Source organism: Sapajus apella, unplaced genomic scaffold, assembly GCF_009761245.1.
Source record: "Sapajus apella isolate SASKATOON/1434 unplaced genomic scaffold, GSC_monkey_1.0 scaffold158, whole genome shotgun sequence".
NCBI classification, from domain to species: Eukaryota; Metazoa; Chordata; class Mammalia; order Primates; family Cebidae; genus Sapajus; species Sapajus apella.
In genome coordinates, this window is record NW_022437098.1 from 1,047,210 (window position 1) to 1,073,388 (window position 26,179).

The window sequence follows — 26,179 nt, forward strand, 5'->3', positions numbered from 1 at the left end:
AGCACTTTGGGAGGCCGAGGCGGGTGGATCACCTGAGGTCAGGAGTTTGAGACCAGGCTGGCCAACATGGTGAAACCCCGTCTCTGCTAAAAACACAAAAAATTAGCCGGGCGTGGTCGCAGATGCCTGTAATCCCAGCTACTTGGGAGGCTGCGGCAGGAGAATCGCTTGAACCCGGGAAGCAGAGGTTGCAGTGAGGTTGTGCCATTGTACTCTAGCCTGGGCGACAAGAGTGAAACTCCGTTTCAAAAAAAAAAAAAAAAGCAATACAGGATGCAAGAAGTTAATAGATTTATATTTTTAAGTATTAAAGGAAAAGAGCTTTGAACCTAACATTTTATACCAGCCAAACTCTCAAAACTCGAAGTTGTGAAAGGTTTCACAGAGCCACAGAAGGTTTTTCACACAAAGACTAATACTGAAAGCTCCCTTCAGAAGGAGGCGAGGGGAGCCGGAGACGAGACTAGAGGCCAAACTCAGGTTCTGACAAGATGGCCAGGCTGCCCCACAGGATCATCAGGGAAGCTCAGCATTTGCTGGCAGAACCAGTTCCTGGCATCAAAGCAGAACCAGATGAGAGCAATGCCCGTTATTTTCATGTGGTCGTTGCTGGCCCTCAGGATTCCCACTTTGAGGGAGGGACTTTTAAACTTGAACTATTCCTTCCAGAAGAAGACCCAATGGCAGCCCCTAAAGTACGTTTCATGACCAAAATTTATCATCCTAGTGTAGACAAGTTGGGAAGAATATGATCAGATATTTTGAAAGATAAGTGGTCCCAGCACTGCAGATCCGCACAGTTCTGCTATCGATCCAGGCCTTGTTAAGTGCTCCTAATCCAGATGATCCATTAGCAAATGATGTAGTGGAGCCGTGGAAGACAAGTGAAGCCCAAGCCACAGAAACAGCTGGGGCATGGACTAGGCTATATGCCATGAATAATATTTAAATTGATCTGATCATCAAGTGTGCATCACTTCTGTTCTGCCAAGACTTCTTCCTTTTTATTTGCATTTAATGGACACAATCTTAGAAACATTAGAGAATAAAAAAGCCCAGACATCGTCAGTCCTTTGGTGATTAAATGTCTTGTCCTGATTCACTGTTGTAAAGCATGGGCTGAGGCTAGAAGTATCATCTGGATTGCTGTGAAACGTTTAAGAGCAGCAGCCCCTCCCCCCTTTTACTTATTTCCTCCATCCTGGTTTAAGCATAAAGCACTGTGAATGAAGGCTTCAGGTTAGCTGCAGGGGTGTGGGTGTTTTTCTTTATTTTATTTTGAGGGGGGAGGTAGTTTTATTTTAATTTTATTAGCTCCTTTCCCCTCTTTTACGCTGATCTAACTGCATTGGTTAAAAGCAGCTAACCAGTTCTTTAGAATATGCTCTCTAGCAAAGTCTCACTTTATTTAGATGCTGTAGATGGACAAGCTTGATTGTTTGAACCAAAATGGGAACATTAAATAAACATCACAGTCTCACTAATAACATTTGTGACTTTGCTGTCAAGTGTAGATTCCCCCCTTCAAAAAAATTTGTGACCATTTTGTATGGCTTGTCTGGAAACTTCTGTAAATCGTATGTTTTAGTACAGTATTTTTTGTTGTTCTACTTTGCCTTTGTACAGTTTATTTTACTGTGTTTATTTCATTTTCCCAATGTAACAATCGTATTTTAAAATTAAAACTGATGGAACATTCTATCCTGGTCTTCACCACCTGACAAATTGAATGGCAAGAGGTGGATTTTGCCAGTTTCTTTTCACTGACGCAGATTTGTGTTAAGATAGTATTCAATGGGGTATTTATAAACGGGCCCTGAGTATACATAAAGCATCAGTATCCAACCTTTTTTAACCTCCAGGGAATCTGAAATAAATGTGTTTGTGTGGTCTGATTAGGCGATCATTGGTGTCTTGCCACAGTGTTTAAATATTACTGTACAGGGAAGTCACAGCAAAGAAAGCAGTTGTAAGTGACATGTAGGACTCTCACAGTTGTGCCACATTTTTGCCTAAAATTTGGGTTATGATCTTTTTGTTGGTTCTTGTCTGAAATTTCATCTGTAACCTTTGGTGTATTATTCAGAAACACTGATCTGATAATGATTTGGGATTTGCTGAGGCATTGGTGAGTCTTCCTTATAAACCTACAGATCTCAACATCCAGCTTGTGTGTCATCAGAAATGTTTATGCCTTTGAGGGCATCAACTCCTCAATGATTCTTGTTTTTATTCCTCTAGCATTTGCTACGGGAGCTCCTTTTACTCTTTAATTTGAAATTTATAATTTTTCTTCTTCAGTGACCGAGTTTCTCCCCTCACAAAACTGTTCTTTAAGTCGTAAATGTAGCCAGTCATAAACACATAAATGTTCACCTTCGGGTTGGAACCTTGTCTCTTGCAGTTTAAGGTAATAGATATTGTAGCCCATGTGAATTTTCTTCACTCTCATTCTCGTAATTCTGGAGTTTCTTTAGATTGTGGTGTATTTTATTGTGCTACTATTTAAGATGAAGAATTAACTAATAAAATTACATTTTCAACACTAAAAAATTACTTAATTTTCCAAAAATATTTTTACATCAATATAGATGATTTGCAAAAAGCCACAAAATTCATATTTACCAGGACACATGTATTAAAGCATTGTTGTTTCCTGTTGATGTGCCTATCTACAGGTAGGGCTATGTAAAAGGGCCCGTTTCCTCTCCCTGCAGTCGCAGCCGGCACACGCTCGCGGACAAACGAAGCCCGGGGCGCGCGCTCACACCCCGAAGGCTCAGTCCTGAACCTCGAAGTGCCGCGCGGTCCCCACGGAGGTGGCGCCGAAAGCATGGCGCCTCTGCCCACTGCGTCCGGATGCTGGTCGTCCCTATAGAAACCCTTCGTCGATGGCCCAGGTCTAAAAGCCTTTTCCTCCGAGCCTGAGTTCCTCCAGCCTTCCCGCTGGGCCAGGGCCCCGCGTCCTTCCTCGCTGGCGAGCGTGGGCCTCCCTGGAGACGGAGGATGGCCCTGCAGAGGCAGCCCCAGGTGAGGACTGGAGAGGCCGGCTGCGCGGGAGACACTTTGCAAAGTGGAAGCGCTGCGTGGGCAGCAGCGGGGGCCGGGTCCAAGGACCCTTAGCCTCTGTCGCTCCCGAGACCCCCGCCCCGCGCCGCGTCCTCCGAGCTCAGCGCCCTCGGGCTCCGCAGGCGGCTCCGCTGGGCGCAGTGGCTCCCGGGTAGGGTCCCGTCGGCCTGGGCGCCAGAGTCCCCATCAGCTCCAGGGTTGGGGCTGGGAAGCGCCGGCTCCCGCAGCCCCTGGGAAAGCTCCCCCGCGCCTGCCGCCTCAGTGCGCGCTGTGGCACAGCCGGACCGCCCGCCAGAAGCACCTTTGGCGGCCGGCTGGGCTCCTCGCGGACTCTGGCGGAGACTCTGCCGCCGGCGCTCGCCGGCTGCACTCGCGCTCCCACTCGGTCCGCGCCCGGGTCCCGGGCTCCGCGCGCACACCACTCCTTGGCCTTTTCTGCCAAAACCTCCTCATCTCCAGTTCAATGCTGTCGTCTCGGTCCCCGGAACCGCTGTCTTCAGACGGGGAGCCGGGGCTGGGAGCTGGGCTCGTTGCTCACGGGGCGGACCGCCTTGGGAGGCGGAGGCGGTTCTCCTGATGCTGAAGGCAGGGCCGCTTCCCCGCTCTCAGCGCCGTGTTTTTGGAAAATACGATTTTGTAGGGTGTTCCTAACTGCAGTCTTCTGCGTTCTGCATACAAGTCTTAGATCAGCAAACATTTGGTTCTTATCATCACAACCAGGTTCAAAGAGACTCTGAGAGGATGTTTTTGGTTGACTGCTGGTGAAGAAGTCGGGTTGTGGCCGGAGGACAGAAGGCTGCAGCTGCCCGCTCCGCGGATGCTCAGATGCCGGAAGGTGTCGGTCGCAAAGCTCCCGGGACAGCATTTTCTATACAAAGGGTCCCTCCCCACTACCCTGCTCCTTGGAGGCCAGAGCACATCTTCTGAAAACCGCAGCCACAGCCGTTTGTTGGAAAAACGTTTGGAAGCACCAAGGCCATCGAGCGCACTGACCACTCCCTGTTGCAGGGGAAATCTGCGGATGTTTGCAGCTGAGCTCCGGGCCTGGGTAGGTTCGTGTCCAATCTTGTTCAGTCATAGATGACTCTAACATCTAAATAAACTTCTTCTTCTTCTTTTTTTTTTGAGACGGAGTGTCGCTTGTTGCCCAGCCTGAAGTGCAGTGGCGCGACTTCCGCTTCCCAGGTCCAAGCAATTCTCCCGCCCTCAGCCTCCCGAGTAGCTGGGAGTACAGGCGTCCCCCACCACGCCCGGCTAATTTTTGTAATTTTGTAGAGAAGGGGTTTCTCCATGTTGGCCAGGCTGGTGCTGAACTCCTGATCTACCCACCTCGGATTCCCAAATTGCTGGGATTACAGGCGTGAGCCACCCCGTGCAGCAGTACACTTCTTATATGGAGTTACTGTTGTTTTAAAATCATGTTTCTTTTTTTTTTTTTCTGTCTTGATCGAGTTATAGGTTCTAAAGGATAATATAACATGTGCATTTTAAATTTCCCTTGCTTAATTCACACACACCAATGAGCGCTGCTTAGAGCTTTGGTCCCCAAACACCTTGGGCACAGATGATGTGCAAAGGCCGGTACTGGGGACAAGCCTTCGTCATACCTGCCCTCCAGAAACTGGGGCCCAGTCAGAGGTGCGCCGGAACAACAAGGCCAGCCCTTTGGACGGTTTCTGCGGGTCGCCTTCCGGGGCAGAATGCGCAGGGCCCGCCCCTGCATGCGGCGATGCTCAAGGGGGTGGCCTGAGGTCCTCGGTGTTGACTCACTGCGATGCTGCCCTGGTATCCTGTGCCTTCTGCTCTGAGGCCGCTGTGGTGCCCGTGGCTCCTGTAGAGACAGAAGCAGTGCTGGGCACTGATGGGTCATGACGTTTACACTGTAATTGTCCAGCGAACTTTCATCAGTCTCCCAAGATTCACAACTCAACCTCATGGCTTCGCTGCGATGCGGGGTTTACTTTGCAGCTGAATCTTGTTGGTATTCTAACATGCAAGTGAATTGTCTACACACTGTGCACTCCTGGGTTGAGCAGGAATTTACTTCTGTACCCAGTTGTGGGCATGTGCCACCCTCTGTCCACAGTCAACATCTGCTGCATCAGAAGCTGTGATGAGGTTCCCTGTGGTCCCAGTTCCTGTCCAGACCCCTCTTGTGTGGTTGACATCTTCATTGTCGAATATTTGTCACTTAAGTGCTTCCTGGAAAAGCAAATCCATGTAATCCATGTTTAACTTTTATTTACATTTTTAAAGAGTGCTTTTTTTTTTTTTTTTTTTTTGAGTCAGTATCCCTCTGTTGCCCAGGCTAGAGTGCAGTGATGTGATCTCCGCTCATTGCAACCTCCACCTCCAGGATTCAAGCAATTCTCTGCCTCAGCCTCCCGAGTAGCTGGGATTACAGGCGCCTGACACCACGCCTGGCTGATTTTTTGGTATTTTTAGTAGAGACAGGGATTCACTGTGTTGGCCAGGCTGGTCTTGAACTCCTGATCTCATGATTCACTCGCTTGGGTCTCCTAAAGTGCTGGGATTACAGACATGAGTCACTGTGGCTGGTCCTTTCTTAATTTTTTCTTGAGACAGTATCTGCTCTGTCTTCCAGACTGGAGTGCAGTGGTATGATCACAGCTCACTGCAGCCTTGACTTCCCAGGCTCAGGTGATCCTCCCACCTCCGCCTCCCAAGTAGCTGGGACTACAGGTGCACGCCAACATGCCTGGGTATTTTTCTAGAGACAAAGTCTCCCCATGTTGCCCAGCCTGGTCTTGAACTCCTGGGCTCAAGCAATCTGCCCACCTTGGCCTCCTAAAGTGCTGGGATTATAGATGTGAGCTACCATGCCTGTCCAATATATTTTTATTTCTTAAAATAAGATATGCAGATAGATAGCAGGTATCTGAAAAAATGCTCCATATCTCTAATCATCAGAAGATGCAAATCAAAATCACAATGAGATATCATCTTACCCCAGTTAAAGTGACTTTTATTTTTTTTTTATTTTTTTTATTTTATTTTTTTTTTGAGACGGAGTTTCGCTCTTGTTACCCAGGCTGGAGTGCAATGGCGCGATCTCGGCTCACCGCAACCTCCGCCTCCTGGGTTCAGGCAATTCTCCTGCCTCAGCCTCCTGAGCAGCTGGGACTACAGGCACGCGCCACCATGCCCAGCTAATTTATTGTATTTTTTTTTTTTTTAGTAGAGACGGGGTTTCACCATGTTGACCAGGATGGTCTCGATCTCTTGACCTCGTGATCCACCCGCCTCGGCCTCCCAAAGTGCTGGGATTACAGGCTTGAGCCACCGCGCCCGGCCTAAAGTGACTTTTATTAAAAAGCCTGGGCAGCATGGAAAAACCCTGTCTCTACACAAAATTAAAAAATTCTCTGGGCAGGTGGTATGCCCCTGTGGTCCCAGCTACTTGGGAGGCTGAGGCAGGAAGATCACTTGAGCCTGGGAGTTCAAGCGAACCGTGATCTTGTCAATGCACTCCAGGCAACAGAGTGAGACCTTGTCTCAAAAACAAAACAAAACAACACAAAACAAAACAGAAAGATAGATAGAAAATGGAAAAAACAAAAAAACCACAAAACCTCTCAGCACTCCCAAATCCCCTTTCCCTACTTTTTTTTCTTTTTGAACAAAGCACTATCTCTTAACATATTATGTAACTTACTTATTTATTATGTTTATTGCTTGTTTTCTGACTTCCGCAGTTAATATGTAAAGTCCTTGAGGGCAGGGATCTTCTGTTGGTTTGCTCACTCATATATTGTGAATATCTAGCACATAGTATCTAGCACATAGTAGGCATTCAATGAATGAAGGAAGGAAGGAAGGAAACTCTACTTTTCTTATAAGTTATCGTCCAATTTTCTGCCTCATTGACATTTTCCTTTTAATTATTGAGATATTTCATCATCTTTATTTTCTGAACTTTGTATTGAATTTTGTTCGTTTGTTTGAGACAGGGACTCACTCTTGCTGAGGCTGGAGTGCAGTTGGTGGTTACCGCTCACTGAAGCCTCATCTTCCCAGGCTCAAACAATTCTCCCACCTCAGCCTCCAAGTAGCTGGGACTACAGACATGCAGCACCATGCCTGGCTAAATTTTTAAAAATTATTTTTTGCAGAGACAGGGGCACATTATGTTGCCCAGGCTGGTCTCAGACTTCCGGGCTCAATCCTCCCGCCTTGGCCTCCCAAAGTGCTGGGATTATAGCCATGAGCCACTTCGCCTGGCTCTTGTGTTCAATTTTTAATTTCTGCCATCATATTTTATTTCTAAAAGCTCTTTTTTTCTGCTTTCTAAATGTTCATGTTTATAATCTGGTTTTTCTTCATGGATATGTTATCTTAATTTTGAAGTTTTCTTCCTCCTTGAATTATGTTTCCTCTGAGTTTCTTTTTGCTGTTTCCCTTTTTGTTTTCCGTGCTAAAAAGCTTTCCTCAAATTTCTCATGATTTTGTCTATTTATATTTAAGATCCAAGCACTGAAAGCTCATTGGAAATTGTGTCTACCTGGGTGGAACCTGTCAATGAGTAGGTCTCACTGGGTGGTGAGATGTCCCTGGCCTTTCTGTAGGAAAATTCCAAATATCGGTATTGGGAGGAGGGGGCTGGCTACTTTGCCAGTAAAATTGAATTGTCTTAGCTTTTGACTGGGAGTATATGCTTGGCTGCCAGTGAAATGGGATCTGAGCAGATAAAGGGCGCGGTGAGAGTGGGATAGAGTTGTGGCTAGAAATCTCAAGTTCAGGCCGGGTGCGGTGGCTCAAGCCTGTAATCCCCAGCACTTTGGGAGGCTGAGGTGGGCAGATCACAAGGTCAAGAGATCGAGACCATCCTGGCCAACATGGTGAAACCCCGTCTCTACTTAAAAATACAACAAAAATTAGCTGGGCGTGGTGGCTCGCGCCTGTGGTCTCTCTCAGCTACTCGGGAGGCTGAGGCAGGAGAATTGCTTGAACTTGGGAGGCAGAGGTTGCAGTAAGCTGAGATCGTGCCACTGTACTCCAGCCTGGCGCCTCGTGACAGAGCAAGACTCTGTTTCAAAAAAAAAAAAAAAAAAAAGAGGAGTCTCAAGTTCAGGGCACAGGTTTCCACGTGAGTTTTTAGTAGAATGTTATCTTGCCCTAAATCAGACCAAGTATCCCAAAGATCAGAGTCCGTAATACTTCAGCCCTTCCTGGCTTCTGCTGGTGGATGGCAGGCTAATTCCTGGTTGTGGGGTCGGGGGCCCAGAGGAGGAGTGCAGCGTGGTTTAACTGTTTCTTACAAGCACCATCAACTTTCTCTTGCTTTTACTTCTACTGTGCACCTATGCTTCTGAAGTGCTTACCAAGTACCTCCCATTTCTGAGCTGTCCTAGAGTTTAATAGTTTAGATCTGCTCCTTCTTCTGATCTTCCTGGCAGGGTAAGGTTTTGGTTTCTGGCCAACCACTGATTTGCCTGTCAGTTTCCAAAGCTTGTTGAGATCTCCCCTCTGCTGTTGCTTTTTCTGCTTTCTTTTTTCTTCTGGGTTTATGCATGTTTAATTTATTTTACTCGGGTTTCAGGAAAGAAGCAAAATTAAAGTATATTAATCATATTTAATTGGAAGTGATTTGTATCCTGTCTCATATAATTATTTGGGTAAAAATAAAATATTTTTACAGTACTTCATGTTTCTTTTGAGGGTCATTTCTTGGATTTTTCCATACTCTTAAAACGAATGAAAATTTAGAGCTTGAGCTACTTCTAGAAAATAAATACAAAATTAGAAACTTTGGACAAATATAAATAATCGTGATTTTGATCCATGTGAATTTCAGTTTGGTGAAAGCAAAAATCATTCCTAGAACAAAGTTAAGGCGGAGCAGTTAGTTATAGTAATTATTTTTAAAAAACTACTTGTTATGTGACTTTGAATCACTTATTTAATTAAGATTAATACACGTGTTTAAAGTATTATGTAATTTTTAGTGTATAGTTACATATAATGACCCAGGAATTATGGAATTGAGTTTATATGAGGACACTGATTATCAAATGAAACCAAGTTTTACTCCATATGTACTTATTTGTGCAATGCTATCTAAAAGTATCTACTCTTTAAAAACATTTAAACGTTTTTAAATGGTGGGGAGGAGCATTAGGTACTGTTAATCACCTAATCCACTGTTACACTGTTTCTCAGTATTTTTAAACTCATGTCTCTTCTGGACAAATAGAAAACTCACCACTTTCCTCAAATCTTGCCATTTTTCATTTTATTTATTATTTTTTTTAGACAGAGTCTTGCTCTGTTGCCCAGGCTGGAGTGCAGTGGGGCGATCTTGGCTCACTCCAACCTCCGCCTCCTGGGTTCAAACAATTCTCCTGCCTCAGCCTCGAGTAGCTGGAATTACAGGTGCACCCCACTATGCCCTGCTAATTTTTGTATTTTTAGTACAGACTGGGTTTCACCATGTTGGCCAGGCTGGTCTCGAACTTCTGATCTCAAGTGATCCTCCCACCTCTGCCTCCCAAAGTGTTGGGATTACAGGTGTGAGCCACCGCACCCAGCCTTAATTTTTTTTTTTTTTTTTTTGCATTTTTAGTAAAGACAGGGTTTTACCTTGTTGGCCGGGCTGATCTCAAACTCCTGACCTCAGGTGGTCCGCCCACCTCTGCCTCCCAGAGTTCTGGGATTACAGGCATGCGTCACGGTGCGTGGCCCAACCCTTGCCATTTCTAATAAATTTTTCTTAAGAACCTAAAAGACATTTATCGAACTTTACTGTATATATTTGAGATTTTGTTTTGTTTTTTAGAGATACGATCTCACCCTGTCTCCTAGACTAGACTGCAGTTGAGCAATCATAGCTCACTGCAGCCTTCAACTCCTGGACTCAAGTGATCCTCCTGCCTCAGCTTCCCAAGTAGCTAGAACTACAGGTTCACGCCACGTGCCAGGTTAATTATTTTACTTTTTGCAGAGACAGGGTCTTGCTATGTTGCCCAGGTGGGCTTCGAACTCCTAGCCTCCCACCTTGGCCTCCCAAAGTGCTGGGACGTATAGGTGTGAGCCAACACACCTAGCCCTTGTTTTTGTTTTCAAATAAATAGGCTGATTTTTTTCCCCCAAGCTACATGTTCTCACTTCTCCAGATTCTAATTAATCTCCTATCCTGGGGCTGGAGGAAGGGCAGAGGACCTTACCAGATTGTTAATACTACGTTGAGGATGATTTTAGAAGCAACTTTTTTTCCTTACTCATGAGCATAACTGTATTTGTGAAATTTGAGGCAAGGGAATTTTCTTTTTCTTTCTTTCTTTTTTGTTTTTGAGACAGAGTTTCTCTCTTGTTGCCCAGCCTGGAGTGCAATCAACGGCATTATCTCAGCTCAGGACAAACTCTGCCTCCTGGGTTCAAGTGACTCTCCTCCTGAGTTCCTGGGATTACAGGTGCGTGCCACCACACCCAGCTACTTTTTGTATTTTTAGTAGAGACCAGGTTTCTCCATGTTGATCAGGCTGATCTCGAACTCCTGACCTCAGGTGACCTGCCCGCCTCGGCCTCCCAAAGTGCTGGGATTATAGACATGAGCCACTGCACCAGGCCTGGGGATTTTCAAATGATGATTTTACTATACACAGTTATTTTCAGGGGGTGCTGTTCCCTTCCAAACTTGACTACATTATTGTGATAGTTGAATCGATGGTATAACGTCGATTTAAAAATTATCACAGATTGGTTATACACCTTCACCATGGGAGGCAGTCCCAATTTACCTTAATAAAATTAAATGTACTGCATTCTAACCTCTCCACAACCACAACGCAAGGGTTATTTCCTAGTTGTAGTAACATATATTTAACTACATTAAATTAATAGATGAAAAAGCTACTTAAAAATCTAATTACAGAAATATAAAGCTCAAACAAAGAAATAAAAAATTAGATAAGTTTCACTACAACAAAATAAAAAACGTTTATACTTCAGAGACACCATTAAGAAAGCAAAAGGACAGCCTACAGAATGGGAGAAAATATTCGCAAATCACATATCTGATAAAGGACTTGGAATCAGAATATAAGTTATATATATATATATGCATATTATTTTATTTTGTTTTTGAGACAGAGTCTTCGTCATGTAGGTTGGAGTGCAGCGACACAATCGAAGCTCACTACAAACTCTGCCTCCCATGTTCAAGGGATTCTTACGCCTCTGCTTCCCAAGTAGCTGGGATTACAGGCGCAGGCCACCACCCCCGGCTGATTTTTGTGTTTTTAGTAAAGACAGGGTTTCACTATGTTGGCAAGCTTGTCTCGAACTCCTGACCTCAAGTGATCCACCTGCTTCGGCTCCCAAAATGCTGGGATTAAGGCATGAGCCACCGTGCCTGGCCTATAATAGATACATAATTCTTGTAATTCAATAATAAGAAAACAACCCAATATAAAAAGCAAATTATTTGAATAAACATTTCTCTAAAGAAGATAGACAAATGGCCAATAAGCACATGAAAAGATTCTCAACATTATTAGTCATTAGATAAATGCAAATAAAAACCACAATGAGATACCACTTCATACTCACTACACTGACTGTAATAAAAAAAGGCGTAATATAAAATGTTGATGAGTATGTGGAGAAAGGAACCTTCACACATTACTGGTAGGAATGCAAAATACATAGCTACTTTGGAAAAACAGCTTCACAGTTCCTCAAAATGTGAAATGTAGCATTATGATATGACCCAGCAATCCCACTCTTAGGCATACTACGGATAACTGAAAACATATGTCCACACAAAAACTTGTAGGTAAATTTTCATTGCAGCATTATTCCTAATAGTCAAAAAGTAGAAACAACTGAAATGTCCATCACTTATGAATGGGTAAGCAAGTGTGGCCTGTCCACACAAATGCTGTACTACCCTGCCGTGGAAAGGAATGAAGTACTGATACGTGCTACGACGTGGATGAACTTTGCAAGTATTAGACAACGTGAAAGAGGTCACTCGGAAAAGGCCACAGATTGCGTGATGTCATTTCTATGAAATGCCCAGAAGAGGCAAATCCATAGAGAGAAAAGATGAATGCTTACCAGGGGCTGGAGTGAGGGATGTGGTAGTGGCTGTTAATGTCTGTGGGGTGTGTTTTTGGGATGATAGAAATGCCCTGGAATTAAATGGAGGTGAATGGTGCCCAACACTGTGAAAACGATGAGTTTTATGGCCTGTGAGTTGTATCTCAATAAAACTATTATTACAAAAGAATTTCCCTGATTATCTCAAAAATGTTTCTTTTACCAGATAGATTTTGTTGAAATCAAAATCTTAACAAAACCAGGCTAGGCACAGTGGCTCACTCCTGTAATCTCAGCGCTTTGGGAGGCAGAGGCAGGTGGATCATTTGAGGTCAGGATTTCAAGACCACCCTGACCAACTTGGTGAAACCCTGTCGCTATTGAAAATACAAAAATTAGCTGGGCATGGTGATGCGCACCTGTAATCCCAGCTACTTGGGAGGCTGAGGCAGGAGAATTGCCCGAACCCAGGAGGCAGAGGTTGCGGTGAGTAGAGATCGCGCCTTTGTGCTCCAGCCTGGGTGACAAGAGCGAAACTCTGTCTCAGAAAAAAAAAAAAAAAAAAAAAATCTAACAAAGCCCACACAATGTATTTGGTTAAGTCTCTAAAGGCTCTTTGAAAATCTATCCCCGGTTCCCCTTCTTTTCCTCCTGCCACTTATTTGTTGAAGAAACCCCTTAATTACCATAGTAGGTTATTTTTTACTTGTGTTGGAGTGGTTGGAGGCATAACAGTGAATTTCTTTTATTTTACATGTTCTTAGCCCCTTTAACATTCCACCTTCAGCCTGGAAGAAATGCGCCTGGGCCCCTGTAAAGGGAAACTCCCAGCTTTCAAAGACTTAGATTCTCATTAGCCGGCTTCTCTCAGCATCCCCCCCAGTCATCCCCTCAGCCTCCCTCGTCGCTGACCTCTGCCTGTTCTCCATTACCCTTCGGCCCAGCCTGGGCTCCCCAGGGTGGCACACGGAATTGCAACTCCAGATGTGGCCTGGCCAGGGAAGCGTCTATGGGGATGATGATTCCTCTTGATCGGGATGCCATCCTTCTGTAAACACAAACTCAGATCTCATTAGCTACTTCATTCTTCGGTTCACACTCTCCTGACTCATTCTCCCCTTGAAATAAACTAAAGCATCTAAGGTGTGTGTCTTCCCATATAAACTTCTGACACCAGATTGTGTACTTTACAGTGGACTTTTTGAACGTAAATGCAAGTTTCTATTTTTATTTGCTTTCATTAAATTTCATTTTGTGGATTCCCATTCATCTCTATAGTCCTTAGAGATTTAAAAAAAATTTTTTCTAGAGACAGGGGTCTCATATTATTGTCCAGGCTGGTCTCAAACTCCTGGTGTCAAGAAATCCTCTCGCCTCCACCTCCCAAAGTGCTGAGAAAACAGGAATGAACCACCTCACCCAGCCTAGAGATCTGTTTGAATACTGAGTTCTACATACCTTACAAATCTGAGAAGCATGTTTCTCTGTTACAAAGTCACATAGAGCGCCCTAGAGCTCTCCTGAGCATGTAACATTGATGTATTGCCTCTGTGACCTCTTGGTTTAATCAACTGTAAATCCACAGAACTGTATGATTACCCAGGCCTCATTTTTTGCATAAGCTCAACAAGAATATCACAAAAGACTGAAAAAAGCACCTATCTGAAACCAAGAAACTGTTCATTTGTTTCCAGACCCATTTCATTTTTCCTTACCATTTATTGCATGCAGTTCACTAAATGATGTAGAAGGTCCTTGACCTCAAGAATGAGACACAGCCCCCAAATTCCAAAACTAGATTGTTTTGCTGAAAAATTTGATAACCATATTACTCTGCTCACAAATACATCATTTCTAATCTTTGAAATGTAGTTTTTCTTTGAAGTCTCCTAAGTTTTGTTTTAACACACTTTTTTTTAAATTGGTATTTCCTTTCCTTCACCTTGTGTATCTTTAAATTTTGTCTTATCCATTTGACATTTTGAACAAAATATTCATTGACTTCGATATGTTTCTCTTCAGGAAAATATTTTGTAGTATTTTTTTTTTTTTTTTTGAGACGGAGTTTCACTCATGTTACCCAGGCTGGAGTGCAATGGCGCGATCTCGGCTCACCGCAACCTCCGCCTCCTGGGTTCAGGCAATTCTCCTGCCTCAGCCTCCTGAGTAGCTGGGATTACAGGCACGCGCCACCATGCCCAGCTAATTTTTTTGTAGTTTTAGTAGAGACGGGGTTTCACCGTGTTGACCAGGATGGTCTCGATCTCTTGACCTCGTGATCCACCCGCCTCGGCCTCCCAAAGTGCTGGGATTACAGGCGTGAGCCACCGCGCCCGGCCTTACCCAGCTCATTTTTTGTATTTTTAGTAGAGACGGGGTTTCACCATGTTGACCAGGATGGTCTCGATCTCTTGACCTCGTGATCCACCCACCTCGGCCTCCCAAAGTGCTGGGATTACAGGCTTGAGCCACCACGCCCGGCCAGTATTTTAAAATTCCTTAAGAGTATCTATCTATCTATCTATCTATCTATATATGCATATATATTTGAGATGGAGTCTCGCTCTGTCGCCCAGGCTGGAGTGCAGTGGTGTGATCTCGGCTCACTGCAAACTCTGCCTCCCTGGTTCAAGCGATTCTTCTGCCTGAGCCTCCTGAGTAGCTGGGACTACAAGCATGCGCCAGCACACCCAGCTAATTTTTGTATTTTTAGTAGAGACAGGGTTTCACCATGTTTGCCAGGATGGTCTTGCTCTCTTGACCTTGCCTGTGTCAGCCTCCCAAAGTGCTGGGATTACAGGCATGAGCCACCATACCCGGCTAAGAATATCTTTATATTTATCTAGGTTCTCTTAAATGAGTCCGATGATAAACACCATATGTAGGCCGGGCGCGGTGGCTCACGCCTGTAATCCCAGCACTTTGGGAGGCCGAGGCGGGTGGATCACGAGGTCAAGAGATCGAGACCATCCTGGTCAGCACGGTGAAACCCCGTCTGTACTAAAAAAATGCAAAAAATTAGCTGGGCATGGTGGCGCGTGCCTGTAATCCCAGCTACTCAGGAGGCTGAGGCAGGAGAATTGCCTGAACCCAGGAGGCGGAGGTTGCGGTGAGCCGAGATCGCGCCATTGCACTCCAGCCTGGGTAACAAGAGCGAAACTCCGTCCCAAAAAAAAAAAAAAAATAAATAAAATAAAAATAAAAAAAAAAACACCATATGTATGTAATATATGTTGTAACTGTTTATTCATTTTTACATCCTCTAAAGGAAATGGCTTGCTTTCGTCTATAGACTATTCTACAGAAGGATAAAATGCAAACAGTAACTGCCAAATCGAGCCATGAATTCAATAAATTCAACTCCAAGGTAAGCTGAGAGACTTAGACACTTCTTTTTGTAATGTTCTGAAAGTAAAGCCCACACTCCCTAAATCTAGAAAATGATATGCCTTTCTGAGCAATCCGAACACCGTGTGAACGCACCAGAGCACCTTCCTGTGGTGTGTGCTCTTGCAGAACCACAGTGGGTTCTACCGGCTAAGTTCGTGCGTCAATGTGGACATGGCGAGGTGAACTTGACACTGTGTCATTGTCACTGTCACCCAGGGAACATTTGTGTTCATGGCAGGTGTTCGGGAAGTACTGGCTGGTTTAGGATTGTAAGGAACTTGCAGCGATCCCTCTTTGCAGGGGTGATCACACTAGGAAGAGTTCACGTTCTTTTTCAACCTGGGCTGGCCCTGCGTTCCAAATGGAACACAGTCAAGCTCTGGACAACGGCAGATGGCTCCGTCTCTGCAAGGTGCAAACTTGATCCTGCTCAGAGAATTTATCTTCTACTAAAATAGTACCCCAAGCAGTAAATAAAGCAAATATTCTGTAGAATTCCTATGTGGGGGGTGCAGGGAAAGCTTCTCTGTCAAAGTTGACATTTCTAAAACATATCTGGACTGGATAAGACACATGGCTTTTGGGTTATTTAGCCCCAGCAATGGATATACTGGGCGTCAGGGAGACATTCGAAATGTAACCATATTAATGGAGCTCATAACTTTACTAGTAGATTAATGAGGATCTGAAAGATAGGGTAAGTCTGATCTGTTACTGGATAATGTGGTGATTAATGTTTGTGATGTAATAAGGAAGCCCTAATTAGAAAACTACAGGGGAAAAACCCCAACAGGCTTTTTCATTTAACCAAAGCTTCCACTATTGAAAGAAATTTTGAAGTGTCATTTAATAAGCTTTATGGACTCAGGATGTAAAATCAGAGTAAAGCCTATTAAATGTTGAATAGAGTCAGTAACATTACGATCCACTGAGGCTACATATCTTTTCTTATGGAAATTCTTAAATCAGAACAACTTACTGTGAAAATATGATTTGTAGTTGTAATAATAAACGGGGCTATGTTTGTGTTGTCTCAATGATATTTTACGTTTTGTTCTTTTAAGAGTATGAGAAACATATGCCACCATTTTCAAGAGGACACAAAGCTATGATCCAATTTTTTACTTTCCTTAAAACTTTCAATAAATTCATTCAAAGCGTTAATAGGCAAAAATAAAGGTTCCCGTTTTTTAAAGTGAATTTTATGTCCTCTTTTCTTTGAAAAACATTTTGGAATGTCTGATCTTTGTAATAGTTTTCCTTCCCTATATACATAGAATATTTACCTCAAATTACTATTTTGTACTGAAAGAAAATTCTGGAAATAAAAACATGAAAAAGCCTTTAAACTACCTTGCACATACATGTTCATTGTAAGAGAGAGATTTTTCTACATTAAAATGTATGTATGAAATATGATACAGCCTTTTAAGTAATATTTGTAAAATGCTTTTCTTGCATCCTATTTAGCAGTTTCTTAAGGTTAATGACACGCTGAGGGGATCAGTGACTAAGGCTTTGTCAGCACAGTTAACTTCAACCCATCACTAATTGCTAGAAATGTCTTGGGTCTAGGAGGTTAACTCTTGTACAAGATTAAGGAGAAGGAAACATAAACTCTTACTACTATCTTTATGGGCTGTGTCCTTTAATTTGGAATGTACAGGGTAATTATCGTTTTGGCCAATAATTAGCCCATCTGCAGGCTGGTCATTCATATGGCTTAAGCCATCATTCAGCTCTTTGCCCAACAGTTCTACGATTAAATATCTTATATTTTAAAAGGAAATAAGGTCTATTAATTTCTATCTACTTTAGTTACTTGTGATTTTTATATCCCTTCCCAGAGATGATTTTATATTTTTTTCCTAGAATCTTTATGTGGGGGCTCTTATCTCTTAGAAAAGTCTATTCATTTGTCTGTAAGACCACTGTGGTACTCAAAGTGATCGAGGACAAAACAAAAAGTCCTACTAAAGTGCAGCAATTTAAGCAAACAGCCTCATTTCTCAGGTGCCAGAAAATGCCCTCTGGATCCTCCTATTTCACACTTGTCACTGAGGGCTTTGTATTAGGCAGGGAAAACCTCTTAGGTATCTCTGTGGTGTCCATTTTTGTTTTAGCACATAGTAGGCCTTGAAAGTGCATATATCGATTTACTGCGTAAATGTGAACCGAGTCTCCTTTTGGGTATCTTTAAACACAGAAACACTTCTTATTTTCAAATAATCATGCTATATCGACACAGCTGTTCACAACAGTAATGCTCATCACATATTAATAAGTGAAACAAGAAAGTATGTAAGCTATGATCCATTTTTTGAAAAAAGAAAATGTTCTTAAATTATTTGAATTCTTAAAGACACACCACTACAAAGTTGACTTAGGCAATTAGGTGTCTCTCTTTCTGAAAAAAAAAAAAAAAAAAAAAAAAAAAAAAAGAAAAAAAAAACCTCCAGGTTCCTGAAAGAGCAGATGATTCGGGAAGCTTCAGGAAACAAAGCAAAAATCCTCAAAGCAGTCTACTTAGTCTTGCCTTACATCAATCACCCTTTCTTATTAACCTTTCACCCTTAAACGGTGCTGCGGTGAGGTGGGGGCAAGTGTGTGGTGGGCTCAGGGGTGAGGGCAGAGTTATAAAATGTAAATTGTATAGAAGAGGGCTGCAGATGTAACAAATGTTTATGTTTATTCAGAGCCTTCCTCTGAGATGCTCAAAGTGTTTTATAAACGGTATCTCCTTAATCTTCTGGAGTGAGTAGGTGGCAACTCTGGCACTTCACTTGACAAATATTTTATCTATGATTGGAAAAATTAAATGCCTGGATCTTAACAGAAAGCAATTAGGTGATGACGAAGATTAATTTTAATGCATGCCCTCAAGAACAATTCAGAGCCATCTACACTTCGCTCTTGTTTTTCAGCGTCTTCCAACGTGCAGCATGCTCACGTGGTAGGATTCTCAAGAAACCTGTAACAGAGGTTGCTTTGAGAGAGGGAAATTTGGCAGCTGGAGGGACGGACTGAAGGAAAGGGAGACTTTTCACTGTCTGTATATGCTTATGTACCTTTTGGATGTACCTATTTAAAAAATAAATTAAATTTAAAAACCCTCCCAGAACAGTCTTCAAGAGGGCAAAGTCAACTGGAAGATCTACTCACTCCCCTGACGTTCCCTCCAGTCCCCAGGAAACAGCAGCTGGGTTTTAACCCTCTGTCTTCCTTTGTAATATTCTGAGTAGAAATCACTGAAAAAAATTGAGTACACAATTTTCAGTACCTATTAAATGTGTAACTTGAGAGATTTAATGGAAATGAGAAATGCAGTGTGTTGAAAGGCTCTCTGGATCTTTCTTCCTCTCTGTGGATTTATATATTTACAGATGCTTCTTAACTTAGATGAGGTTAAAGTCATAAAGTCAAAAAATTTTTAAGTCAAAAAAATCCCAAGTCGAAGCATTGTAAGTCAGGGGCGTTATGTACTGCACTTCCTTCATCTGGGTGGCTGATGGCATCAAATAAATTTCAGGTCTATTTACAAACCACCAAAGTTTTTAAAAGTTTTAAAAAATTTTAAAAACTTTTTAAAAAGTGGGTAATTTTCCTCTTTTACCTGATTTCACCCAGTCTTCACCTTCTTATCAATTTTGGTCTCGATTGAATGAAATAGATGTGGGAGTCTTAGGCTGACTAACCATGAAATATATAACCTCAGGGAGAAAAGAAAAGATCTAAATCAGGGTAATTTGTGGTGGGGGTGGGGGTGAGATGCAGACTTGATGACTGTATACACAATGTTGCACCCACCTCCCACTGTTTGAGATTTGTTTCAGTAAATTCCAAGGATACTGTTGCTGCTAGACAGGCCATGTCCTCCAGCACAGGACGGAGGAACCCAGAGCACTTTCCGACTCGGCTTCTGTGAGCTCCAGAGCTGGAATGACTCTGAACGGTGGCACACAGGGCACTTCCCTGTGGATCTTGTTAAAATGCAGATTCTGGTTCAGTTGGTCTCTGGGGGCCCCTGGATTCTGCATTTCCAACACATTCCCTGGTACTGTCCCTGTTGCTTCCCCAGGAGAACGCTTTAAGTATCAAGGATTTAGACAGAACTTGCCTCTGTTACGACTGGGTCCAGCAGCATGTAACTGACTACTCTGGCCCCAACGATTAAAAATTCCTCCCACGCTGGGCACAGTGGCATAATGCCAGCCCTTTGGGAGGCCAAGGCAGGAGTATTACATGAAGTCAAGAGTTTGAGACCATCTTGACCAACACGACAAAACCCTGTCTCTACAAAAATTAGACAGGTGTGGTGAAACGCACCTGTAATTCCAGCACTTTGGGAGGCCGAGGCGGGTGGATCACTGAAGGTCAGGAGTTCAAGACCAGCCTGGCCAATATGGTGAAACCCTGTCTCTACTGAAAATACAAAAGTTAGCCAGGTGTGGTGGTGTGCACCTACAGTCCCAGCTACTCAGGAGACTGAAGCAGGAGAATTGCTTGGATCCGGGAGGCAGAGGTTGCAGTGAGCTGAGATCATGCCATTGCATTCCAGCCCGAGTAACAGAGGTAGACTCAGTCATAAATAAATAAAGTTCCTCCCTTTTCATGAATCTAGAAATCTGGAGCTTGGCAGACAGGGGCAAAGGAGTCATTTTCACACTGCCTCAGGGATTGTGGATTTGTCTGCTTTTCTTTGCAGATTCGTCCTCTTTTCTTTGCTTCACCATCTTTCTTGAGTGATTTTCATTGTCAAGGTCACAATATAGTGGCTGCCCTTCTAGGTATCACGATCATTTTCCATGAGGATGAAGAGGCTATGAGAGAGGGCAAAAGGTGTATGCCAAGCGAGTCTGCGTCTTTTTTTTTTTTGAGACGGAGTTTCGCTCTTGTTACCCAGGCTGGAGTGCAATGGCGAGATCTTGGCTCACCGCAACCTCCGCCTCCTGGGTTCAGGCAATTCCCCTGCCTCAGCCTCCTGAGTAGCTGGGACTACAGGCACGCGCCACCATGCCCAGCTAATTTTTTTTTGTAGCTTTAGTAGAGACGGGGTTTCACCATGTTGACCAGGATGGTCTCGATCTCTTGATCTCGTGATCCACCCGCCTCGGCCTCCCAAAGTGCTTGGATTACAGGCGTGAGCCACCGCGCCCGGCCTCTGCGTCTTTTAACTGGGAAAACAACAGCTTTCCTGGAAGCCAGACTCCTACATCTCACTGGCCAGTAGACATCTACTAACATCTCATCAGCCACATGACTGCAGGAAGCTTCAAGGTAGCTTTGTAAATACAAATTCGGTAGCCAAGAATATTGTCACCCTGAACAAAATAATGGCTCTGTTAGAAGGAAGAGGGGAATAGACATGAGGTAGTTGTCAGAGGTGGAATAATGGTCCCCCAACTATGTCCATGACTGAATCATTGGAACCTGAGATTATGTTACCTTCCACGACAAAAGCGACTCTGCAGACCAGAGGATTCTCCTGGGTTCTCTGGAGGGCCCACTGCAATCACAACGGGCTTCCTCAGAGAGAGGCGCGGGTGCGCGTCTGCGGGGACACGCGCGTCTGCGGGGACAGGAGCATCTGCGGGGACACGCGCGTCTGCGGGGACAAGCGCGTCTGCGGGGACACGCGCGTCTGAGGGGACACGCGCGTCTGCGGGGACATGCGCGTCTGAGGGGACACGCGCGTCTGCGGGGACACGCGCGTCTGCGGGGACATGCGCTGATGGAAGCAGCAGGCAGAGCGGGGTGGGGCTGCGAGCCCGGGAGAGCAGGCGGCATCCAGAGGACGGAGAGGACAGGGGCGCTTCTCCAGAGCCTCCAGGCGGGACACAGCTTCCGGACACGTTTTATTTTAGGCCCACGAGACCTTCTTTGGAATTCTGACTTTCAGAGCTTTAAAGTCAGATTGTGCTGACTTAAGCCGCGGTGTGGTGATTTGCTGCGGGAGACTGCTGCAGCGCCGCCTGGCGTTGTGTGTCCCGGGGCCCGGGTTGTCAGGAGAAGGGAGAAGCACCAGGACACAAGCCCGGGGCAGGGCCCGGCGCAGACGCGCCTGCAGGCCGGCCGCCTCCCGGAGGGTGCCGGAGGGGGCACCCAGCCCAGGGCGGCAGCTGTCTCCACGGTGAACATTCGCTAACTGGGCTGATGGTTTCATTTCGGACTGGGAAAAGGCTCTTTCTTTCTTTTTTTTTTTTTGGGACGGAGTTTCGCTCTTGTTACCCAGGCTGGAGTGCAATGGCGCAATCTCGGCTCACCGCAACCTCCGCCTCCTGGGTTCAGGCAATTCTCCTGCCTCAGCCTCCTGAGTAGCTGGGATTACAGGCACGCGCCACCATGCCCAGCTAATTTTTTGTAGTTTTAGTAGAGACGGGGTTTCACCGTGTTGACCAGGATGGTCTCGATCTCTTGACCTCGTGATCCACCCGCCTCGGCTTCCCAAAGTGCTGGGATTACAGGCGTGAGCCACCGCGCGGGTCTAACAAATAATTTTTTTAGTATAACCATTATCTGAGTTTTTATTATGTCCATAACAAATTACAGTGGCGTAAAGAAACAGAGATTAATCTAACACTGCTGCAGCCAGCTAGGAGACCCCGGGGCTCAAATCAGTGTCTGGTAGGGCCCTGCTCCTTCCGAAGACTCCAAGGAGAGTCCGTTTCCTTGCCTAGTCCCACTTCTAGAAGATGACTGCATCCTTCAGCGGGTTGGTCCTTCCTCCACCTTCTGTTTCTAACTCTGGCTCTCCCCGCCTCCCTCCTCTAAGGCCGCGGTGGTTACATTTGGACCTCCCAGACCACCCTGGACGACCTGCCCTCTGAAAAGCCATAACTTAATCACATACACAAAATCGTTTGTGCCAGGTAAGGGAGTATGTTCCAAGTATGAGGAATATCTGTCCCCGGACAACTTTGTTGGTTCTTTTTCTGCCTGCCACAAGTATGTCCCAAATATTGCATGGGACATACACTTATACAAAAAAATTCATTGTTTTTCTGACATTCACATTTAACTGGGCGTACCATAATTTTATTTGCTAAAAGTCACAATCTTCATTTCTGGAAGTGTAGATAGGGTCTATTCTCTTCTGCTATGGCAATGATTACACCTACAACTTTAGCGGTAAACGAAAAAATTAAATTTGGACTGATGAGCGCCTACTGGAATAAAGGACTTCCTTTTTAGAAAAATTGATGTTAATTAGCCTTTTAATATTTTGAACTATATTTTTTGTGAGCAACTTCTATTTAATTAATCTTCAACAAGGAACCCCCAGAGTAACTGAACACATCGCAGCCATCAGAGAGAAAGGACGCCAAGTAATTTATTTTAAACATTTCAGATTTCTCCACATACCACATGGTTCAATTCTCTCAACTAGCCCATTAATAAATCTGTTATCCAAAAATGTGGCTCTAAACGTGGCTTAGCGTGGTCGCACTTCAATTCTGAGTGTCTAGAATGTCTTTCTCTCTTAACCAAAACACTTCGGGGGCAAAAGGGATGCCAGGGAGTGGGGCTCCCACAGTCGGGGCTGGGTTCAGAGCTGATGTCTTCCTGGCTAATGGCTTTCTGAATAATGCCCTGGAGACGCCTCTTTGGTGCTGGGGCCTTCTCTTGCTGGGCTCTTCTCTCATCTAGCAGTGGGTGACCCTCCCTCTAGTGGAGGGCTGCTTCCTTCAACTACCCCCAACCCCAGGAATCAGGCAAGATGCCTGTTATTAAAACTGACTACAGTTAGCAGTATTCACTGATATGCAATTACTATCATGCCTAAGTCCACTTTAAAAAACAAAACTCTCTTAGATTGCTCTGCTGTTAGGAAAAATTATCTAAAACTTAGAAAAAAAGCCAAGAGAATGATTTTTTCTCTTTTTTTTTTTTTTTTTTTTTTTGAGACAGAGTCCCACTCTGTCACCAGGCTGGAGTGCAATGGCACCATCTTGGCTCACTGCAAACTCCGCCTCCTGGGTTCAAGCGATTGTCCTGCCTCAGCTTCCTGAGTAGCTGGGACTACAGGAGCGCGCCACCACGCCCAGCTAATTTTTACATTTTCAGTAGAGACGGGGTTTTACTATGTTGGCCAGGATGATCTCGATCTCCTGACCTCGTGATCCGCCTGCCTCAGCCTCCCAAAATGCTGGGATTAGAGGCGTGAGCCACCGCGCCCGATCTTGCCATGTTGTCTAGGTTGGTCTCGAATTCCTGGGATCCTCAGATGTTTTTAAAACCAGCTTTAAACTCTTACTGGCTGCCTCATTAATTAGTTGAATAAAATCTAATATGTACTCATCCTATAGTTGTAAGAGAGTCATGCTGTAACTTGTGGAAAATGATGCTTTCTTGGTAGTGTAAGTCAGCCCATCTGGTTTATGCTATGGATTTGCTTTAACAACTTATTATTTATTTATTTATTCAGATGGAGTCTTGCTCTGTCACCCAGGCTGGAGTGCAGTGGTGTGATCTGCAACCTCTGCCTCATGCTTCAAGTGATTCTCCTGCCTCAGCTTCCCGAGCAGCTGGGGCTGTAGGCGCACACCACCACGCCCAGCTAAGTTTTCGTATTTTTAGTAAAGATAGGGTTTCACCGCGTTAGCCAGGATGGTCTTGAACTCCTGACCTCGTGATCCACTCACCTTGGTCTCCCAAAGTGCTGGGATTACAGGCCTGAGCCACCGCACCCGGCCGGTTCAAGTTTCTTAGCATGGCATTGCAGGTTCTTCACATTCTGATCTCAGCTGACATCTCCTATGTTTTGTTGTTCGTTTTTTTTGAGACAGGGTCTCTCTCTGTTGCCCAGGCTGGAGTACAGTGGTGCGATCTTGGCTCACTGCAACCTCTGCCTCCTAGGTAGCAATTCTCCTGCCTCAGCTTCCTGAGTAGCTGGTATTACAGGCGTGCACCTTCACGGCCTGGCTAATTTTTGTATTTTGATTTTTAGTAGAGATGAGGTTTTACTATATTGGTCAGACTGGTCTCGAGTTCCCAACTACAAGCGGTCTGTCCGCCTCCCAAAGTGCTGGGATTACAGGTGTGAGCTACCGCGCCCGGCCTGATGTCTCCTCTGTGAAGTCTTCCCCAAACTCTTCTTTCCTGGTCTACACCACCCCCTCCTCGGGCAGAGTCAGATATCTCCGCATCCTTTGCACCCAGCATCCCAAACATATGTTTGTTGATAACGTATGTTTCCTGTTCTTCCGGATGGCATATGACCTGGGGATTAATTTAAATAATACGTTCCATGTCCTGGTCACATCGATTGCTTCCTGGGGGGTCCTATGAGCCACCCTGGTTCCGTCCGCTCTCTTCTCAGGACATTTGTTGCCATGGTGGGACAGAAGCACTCTTTCTTTCCTACCGATGTGGACAAATCCTGTCACCTGGAATCTGGTGGCAGCCGTCTTCGGCTGCTGAGAGGAGCCACCCTCAGGATGGAGCCAGCACTGGGAAAGCAGCTCTGAGAACTGGGGAGAAATTCTGGCCTTGGTCATGTGGCTGTGCTTCTGGAGCGGACCTTAAGACACTCTTGCTTCTAGACTTTTCAAGTCTGGGAGCCAGTAGATCCCTTTGATCACATAAGCCTGTTGGAATTAGATTTTCTGTTATTTTCGGCCAGAAGCGTCCTTGCTGATACAGATACCTGTTACTCACTGGTGTCTCCATCAGTGCTTCTGGAGTAATTTTGTGTCTGCCTAACTTCTGCCTGGAGGGAAACATCTCTGTGATCCCACAGCGTTGCTGGGTTTCTAGCTCAGTTGGAAATCAATAAATGTTGCCTGAATTTGTTTTAGGAAAACACTTTTTTGCACCATGCTCTTGTTATTTTTACAAGTAATGAAATGAAAACCTACTTTTCTCACATTCTGCAGATCCCAGTGTCTCCCAAATTCCAAGGTTTTGTGGGAAGTGGAAAAGTTACTTTTTAAAGTTTCCTCTCTTGTTAAAGACTAAGTGTGCTAATAACTTTGTTGAGCCCTATCCTATGTAGCTGTTAGACATGCCATGCTTACAGGCACGTGGCACCTTCTATGTCCTTGTACTTTAACCAAGATATCTGTGCTGGATTTGTTCACAGGCATGTCCCAGCTCTCCACTGCTTTTACCTGTTTAGAAAAGTTTTAAGCTATTTGTTAATCAGGTTTTAGTTTAGAGTGTGAGGTCTGGCTCCAGCCAGTCAAGATCAGACACAGCAGTAAGGACAACCTCAAATGCGTAAGAAACAAATTTGTGTGTTTTCCTTTGTTCTTTGTACTCTTGTGGCAAGATAGCTAGTGAGAGTACCCTTCTTGCAGTCCAGGAAATAAAAATTGTGTTGCTGAAAGATCCTTTGTCTCAGTACTAATTTTTCTTTGCGGCACCAAGCACCTATTTCCGACAGCTTTGATTACCTTTTGTGACATCTGTGTCATCTCACCTGGAGCCACATGAGTCTCTCAATATCCCTACCTTACTGCTTCAGCCCCTGCCTACTTCCTGTGGAAGTTTTCCAGGAGGCTATGCCTGGGCAGTTAGCCAGGCTGGCAAGTGGTGGGTTTAACAGAGCACTGCATAAACACACCCACATCCTATGTAAACAAGATGCACTTAGCCGCTCGCAACTTTGGATTTTAAGAATGATTGCAGAAACACAGCTGTAAACGTGGAGATCTTTTCT

The 26,179-nt window shown here is 44.6% G+C and overlaps 1 pseudogene; it reads left to right on the top strand.

Annotated features, from left to right (window-relative positions):
* Nucleotides 1-491: 491 nt before the first annotated feature.
* On the top strand, nucleotides 492-1,063 carry LOC116541894 (annotated as a pseudogene).
* Nucleotides 1,064-26,179: the final 25,116 nt, after the last annotated feature.